Source organism: Triticum urartu, chromosome 2A, assembly GCF_056163025.1.
Source record: "Triticum urartu cultivar PI428250 chromosome 2A, HENAU_Tu73, whole genome shotgun sequence".
Lineage (NCBI taxonomy): Eukaryota > Viridiplantae > Streptophyta > Magnoliopsida > Poales > Poaceae > Triticum > Triticum urartu.
In genome coordinates this window covers 578,459,701-578,466,399 of record NC_141874.1, presented here as the reverse complement: position 1 = coordinate 578,466,399, position 6,699 = coordinate 578,459,701, and the positions used below count along the sequence as shown (strand labels likewise).

The window sequence follows — 6,699 nt, the reverse complement described above, 5'->3', positions numbered from 1 at the left end:
GGAGAGGGAGGCGCCAGGGCTTAGGGTTGTGCTGCCCTCCCTTCCCCCCACTATATATAGGGCCAAGGGAGAGGGGGGGGCGCAACCTTGGCCCTTCCTCCAAGGAAGGGTGTGGCCAGGGAGGAGTCCCTCCTCCCCAAGGCATCTCGGAGGTGCCTTCCCCCTTTAGGACTCTTCCTTTTCCTCTTCTCCTGGCGCATGGGCCTCTTGGGACTGGTGCCCTTGGCCCATATAGGCCAAGGCGCATCCCCTACAGCCCATGTGCCCCCCTGGGGCAGGTGGCCCCACCCGGTGGACCCCCGGGACCCTTCCGGTGGTCCCGGTACAATACCGGTGACCCCGAAACTTGTCCCGATGGCCGAAATAGCACTTTCTATATATAATTCTTTACCTCCGGACCATTCCGGAACTCCTCGTGACATCTGGGATCTCATCCGGGACTCCGAACAACTTTCGGGTTACCGCATACTAATATCTCTATAACCCTAGCGTCACCGAACCTTAAGTGTGTAGACCCTACGGGTTCGGGAGACATGCAGACATGACCGAGATGACTCTCCGGTCAATAACCAACAGCGGGATCTGGATACCCATGTTGGCTCCCACATGTTCCACGATGATCTCATCGGATGAACCATGATGTCAAGGACTTAATCAATCCCGTATACAATTCCCTTTGTCTAGCGGTATGATACTTGCCCGAGATTCGATCGTCGGTATCCCGATACCTTGTTCAATCTCGTTACCGGCAAGTCTCTTTACTCGTTCCGTAACACATCATCCCGTGATAAACTCCTTGATCACATTGTGCACATTATGATAATGTCCTACCGAGTGGGCCCAGAGATACCTCTCCGTTTACACGGAGTGACAAATCCCAGTCTCGATTCGTGCCAACCCAACAGACACTTTCGGAGATACCTATAGTGTACCTTTATAGCCACCCAGTTACGTTGTGATGTTTGGCACACCCAAAGCACTCCTACGGTATCCGGGAGTTGCACAATCTCATGGTCTAAGGAAATGATACTTGACATTAGAAAAGCTTTAGCATACGAACTACATGATCTTGTGCTAGGCTTAGGATTGGGTCTTGTCCATCACATCATTCTCCTAATGATGTGATCCCGTTATCAATGACATCCAATGTCCATGGTCAGAAAACCGTAACCATCGATTGATCAACGAGCTAGTCAACTAGAGGCTTACTAGGGACATGGTGTTGTCTATGTATCCACACATGTATCTGAGTTTCCTATCAATACAATTCTAGCATGGATAATAAACGATTATCATGAACAAGGAAATATAATAATAACTAATTTATTATTGCCTCTAGGGCATATTTCCAACAGCCCTAGGCGTCGTCGTCGTCGTCCTCGGGGTCCGTGAGGTCGATGAGCGTCGGCGCCGGCCCGGCCCAGGCGAACGCCGTGTTCCAGAGCGTTGCCATGTAGGGATGTGCCGGCGCAGGCAGTGCCGGAGCGGGGGGCTGTGCAGCCGCGGCCTGGCGCGCCTCCTCCTCGGCCTCGCGCGCCTCCTCATTGAGGTCGCGCTCGAGCATCTCCTCATACTCGCCTTGCCGGCGCTCCTCTGCCAGCCGGCGCTGGCGCCACATCTCGAGATAGGCCTGCTCCTGTGCCGGCGTCACCCCCAGCCAGACCGGTGGCGCGGACAACCACTCGCGCACCACTCCATTCCAGGAGAAGCGCGCGATGGGCTCGGGCTCGGGCTCCGGCTGCGGCTCCGGCTCCGGCTTGATGGGGGACGGCGGGGCCACCGGCGGCACCACGCTGTCGCCCGCCGCGGAGAGTGCAAGGGCCTGCACCATTGCCGCCTCGTAGCAGGCTTCCTCTTCCGCCTCCGCCGCCTCCGCTCTGCGCCGTTCGTCCTCTTCGCTCTCACGGTAGACGGCCGCAAGGGCCGCCTAGTAGGCGTCCTCCGCCGCCTGGTCCTCCTCGCGGACGACCAGCGGTGTTGGCCTCCGGTCGACCTCGCGCACGCTCCGGCGCCTCGCCTCCTCGTGCTCGAAGGCGAACCACCTCGCCCAGTTGGGCGAGTCGGTTGCGTAGGCGTTGTCGCAGCGCTGCTCCGCCGTCAGCAGAGCCCGCCGGCGCCGCACCTCCTCCGCGTGAGCACGAGCCGACCGCGGCACCGCCGGCACTGGGATCCTATCTGGATCCAGATGCCAGTCGTGCGGCAGCGTCACGTCGGGATATGGCAGCGGCTGGCGGTTCTGCCAGTGCCACTCCGCCTGGTGCACTGGCACGCTGATGCGCTGCCTCTGCCGGTGAGGCGCCGGCGGGGGTGGGAGAAACTCGGAGGGAAAAGGGGTGGCGGGGGACTTGCCCTTGGCCTTGCTGCCGCTGGCGCCGAAGAAGAGGCCCATCATTGCTGTGGTTGCGGTGGCTAGGGTTTGCCGGCGACGAGGGAGCAAGGGTGGGCAGATGGGGACGGCGAGTTTGGATGAGGACGGCCCCGCCGCACGGTCGGCTTAAAAAAGGACGAGCACCGTCGCTGACGCGTGGGCCCGTCGTCATAAATTAAACTGACCGCGTGGGCAGCAGGTAGTTGGACGGCCGCCATGTGGGGACGCGGCGGATAACGAGAAGGCGCGCGAAGCGTCCGTTCGGCGTCCACGCCGACGCATTTGGGACGCAAATGCGTCAGCATGGACGCGACGCGGACGTGATTTAGGTTTGGGTCGACGCGTTGGGCCGCCACTTTTGTCCGCGTCGACCCAAACGAACGCAGACGGATGATATGGGTCGGTCTTTTGGAGTTGCTCTTACAACATTAAGCTTGATTACAGGTAGAATCTGAGCTGCCCAGCTTATCTTGCCGAGGCAACAAACAGCAACCGAGGAAGACAATAACGAAACATGAACTGATCTGATCGGAAAGAAGAACAATACAATACTATAGCCAAGATGACTGAAACGCTGACATATGATGGGACAGAAACTAAACTGGACACGCATTACAACATCAGGCTTACAAGTAAAATCTTGGCTAGCTTAATATGTGAAGAGCAATACAAAAACCTAACTAAACATCAACTCACCGGAAAGATGAAGAGAATAACAATACTGCAGGCTAGCCAAGATGGCTGAAGCGGTGACATGAGATGCCACAGCAACCTAAACACACGATCTTATTGGGCAAAGATACACAGCAGCGTCACACGCAAACTCGATCGATCTACTGCTAGATGTTGCAGTCACAAAAGCTCAAGAGGGATAGACGGGATAACGGGAGATGAGAGGGTTGGTGTGGATGAGTATGGGGTTGAATACTGGTAGAGGGGTGGTTGGCAGGGCAAAGTCTTGCAAGGTCAAGAACAGCGGTTAGTGCAACAATGGCAAGAGCTTCTTTGAACGGTTGAAGACCGCACCAAGGAACGGTGACGCGGAAGAGAGGGATGGTGAGGAGGTGGGGCGCAGAAGAGCTCAGGGAGGATAGAGCCGGCGGTCGATCAGCGGGGCGCGCGACACGCCCAGCTCCCCGACGGCCCCTCCTTGGATCCTGGAAGCTTGGGCCTGGTCACGGAGGAGAGCACCGGGACGAAGACGAGGCTGGCATGGAGAGGACCGCGGAGGCTCTGTGCCGGCATGGGGCTGGGCACCGTGGCGAGGCGCCCAGAGGGAAGAGCTGCTGCGGTTTGCATGGCGACTACTGCTGAGAGTGCTGGGAGGGAAGGAGGAGGGTGCTAGCTAGCTGCCCGGGCTTTATGTAGCGGAAGGAAGGATAGGTAGACTGGAGAGGAGGACCGGAGGACCGTGGCGTGGAGAGGGCCGGAGAGGTGGTACGGTGGACATAAATGGCCTGCGGGGGTGCAAAAGGGTGGTAGAGCACGGCGCGGCCGTGTGGTCCGAGCCGATCCCCGAAACGATGAAACATGGCTTTATGGACGCTGCAGCCGAGAGGTTAATTTGCTGCGCTGCATGTGCCGGCCGGCCGGTCGTCCATGCACATCTCCATTGCTGCGCCTGCCCTGCCTGCCTGCGCATGTATATGTTTGCTCGTCAATCAATCAATACGTGCACCGGCCATGCACCAGAGGGCGCAGAGCTCGATCAGAGACCATGCATGGCGCGGCTCACCACCGTGCATCGCCACGGCACGCGAATGCGATGCGCCACCACCGGCATAGGATCTCTTCGTACGATGCTCACGGCACGCACTAGACATGCACACTCACTGGCATGCACAGAGAGAGATATAGAGGTACATGTACTGATGCACACACGCGCGCGGCTAGGCTAGCGACCGGTCGCTGTGGTGCATGTGACGGGATGGGGTCACGGCACGGCGATGATGGCGAGGCGAGCGAGATCAGGGAAGCGCCCTCTGGCCTGGACTCATCGCCGTCCTGGGCTTTGCACACGTCGGGCGGGGCGGGGCGCCGACGCACGCGGACGCCGGACGTGTTGCACCAACTCGGCGATGGCAACTTTAAATCCAGCGAGGGAGGAAGCGGTGGGGTGGGGGCTCCATGAATGCCCGGCGTTAAGCCGGAGGAATGGGCGTAGATGAGCGCCACCTACCGAGCTTTCCCGGCCGGGAGCGGCCCCTCTCTCCGCATTTAACTCCGTCTGCGCGTGCATGCATGCTGCGGGACTCCGTTTTCGTCATCTCGTGCGGGTTGTACTCATTGTCTGCTTCGGTGTAACACCAGTTAGAGCAAGTATAGTAAGCCTGAGTCAGCAGGCTATAAGCTGTCCAGATCAGCAAAAATACTAGCTGGAGGAGAGAGAAAGTTGGAATGAGGAAGAGGCCGGCGCTTGGGCAATCGCCCGGCTGTAGCACTGCACTTGAGAGAAAAGAATGCATGCAGGGGCTGAAGGCTGACGCTTCTTTCCCTCTTCCAATCAAATGCGTTTGCATTCTTACCCATGCATGCAAACATTAATTGCTACAGCCAACTTACACGCCAGCCTTATTATATGCGATTTTTTTCACAAAGGCTATATATGACATGGCATGAGTACAGAGCCAGCTGCCGGCTCTTCTATTAACCATGCTCTTATACGGAATAGTCACGCCGTTCACCGCGGGACCGGCCTAGGGAGGCGCGCGTGCTCCGTCGCCCCGGCTGGCTGGTCTTCAGTGCCGGAGCTCCGGCAGAACGTAAATATGCCACGCACGTACGGTACACCGGCGTTAATAGGCGGCTCGAAAATGGAGGGATTGCAAACTCTAGAGCATCTTGATTCAGAGGATTGCCATAGCAACTTTAGGGCTGCTTTGATTCAGGAATTTCACGGGATTTTTGGAGGGTTAAGGCATTTCCAACACCGATTCTTAAACCCCTTGCATACGTCCGGACACACTTTCTCTCATAAACCAGAGACAAGTGTGGGGGGCTTTACGGGCGTCCGGACAGCTGCCACGCCCGCGTCTGACCGCTCTGCCCCATTGCAGCAAGCTGGCCGGCAGTCGGAGGCCGACGACGTCCCAATGGGTGACGCGTCCGAGAACGAGCCGGCGCCACCCTCCTCGCCGGCGCATTGCACCATGACCATCGGTGAGGCACACACCCATTACATGGACATGGTGCGGGAGGAGCAGCTCCGGGAGGCGCGAGTCGACGCCACCTACAACCTCCAGCTCCTCCAGGAGCACCAACAGGCGGAGGAGCAGCTCAACGTCGGCAAGGAGATCACGCCGGGCGCGGACATGTTACCGCCAGCGTCAGCCAAAACCGGAGGCCACCTACAAGGAGTTCGACAAGGCGGCAGACGAGGTGTTTGGCAAGACCGATGACGTGGAGGACATCGCTGGCTCCACCAAGGCCGCGGCCCACCGCCATGACCACGAAGCTAACACGTCCGTCGGCGCCGCCGGCAGCGAGGACGAGTAGTGCACGGTAGGTCACCACCGCTCGGGTCCCAAGAAGGCCACCGCTCCCCCCTCCCGTCGAAGCCAAGCTTGGTGGCTTGAACATCGTCAACCGATTAGCCACTTGGCGGTGACGTGGAGGTGGACAACTTCACTTCCCGGGGCTCTGAAGGAGGAGCTGGAGAGCGCCAAGGCGGAACTGGAGAAGGCGAAGATTCAGTTTTCGGGCCTCATGGCCGGACATGGAGAACGAGCGCCAGAGATCATTTAGTTTAGGTATTATACCTCTAGAGTCGGACGAGCTTTGCTTTGAGTTGAAGTATGCCCGAAATATAATGAATTTTGTCATGTTTATATGAAATCCGTCCGATTGTATGAGTTTCGTCCGGTTGGTTCAAAAAGTTATTGAAATGTATGCGGGCAACGTTGGATGGCTCCCTCCCGCATCTGTGTCCACGGACTGGCCCTCCTCCCCCTCACCCCCGGTCCGCGAACGGACGCGGGAGAAAATTTGTTGGTCGGTGTTGAAGCAAATCCTCAAATAACTCGCAAATGTTTGGACCAAGCTGCTTGGGTTCACTTTGCCGTCCAACACAGATCCATATTTGTTTGTGGGCGCGTCCGCTTGTTCTTTTTCTCGTAAATGAAAGCAAACCTGTGGGAGCATTGCGGATGTCTTGACATTCCATATGACAGACCAAAAGCCACCACATACCCCCTTCCTCTTCGTCTGGATGGCAAAAGGCCGCTGCTGACGGAAGGAAGGTGATTAGCATGCAAGCGTTTGAGGCTGCTACCATGTTTAGTATGTTTCGCGAAAACCACTAATCACGTGCTTCATGTTGGCCACTAATTAAC

At 57.6% G+C, this 6,699-nt stretch overlaps 1 pseudogene; it reads right to left on the bottom strand.

Annotated features, from left to right (window-relative positions):
• Positions 1-1,357: 1,357 nt before the first annotated feature.
• LOC147986009 (uncharacterized) lies at positions 1,358-2,389 on the bottom strand (annotated as a pseudogene).
• Positions 2,390-6,699: the final 4,310 nt, after the last annotated feature.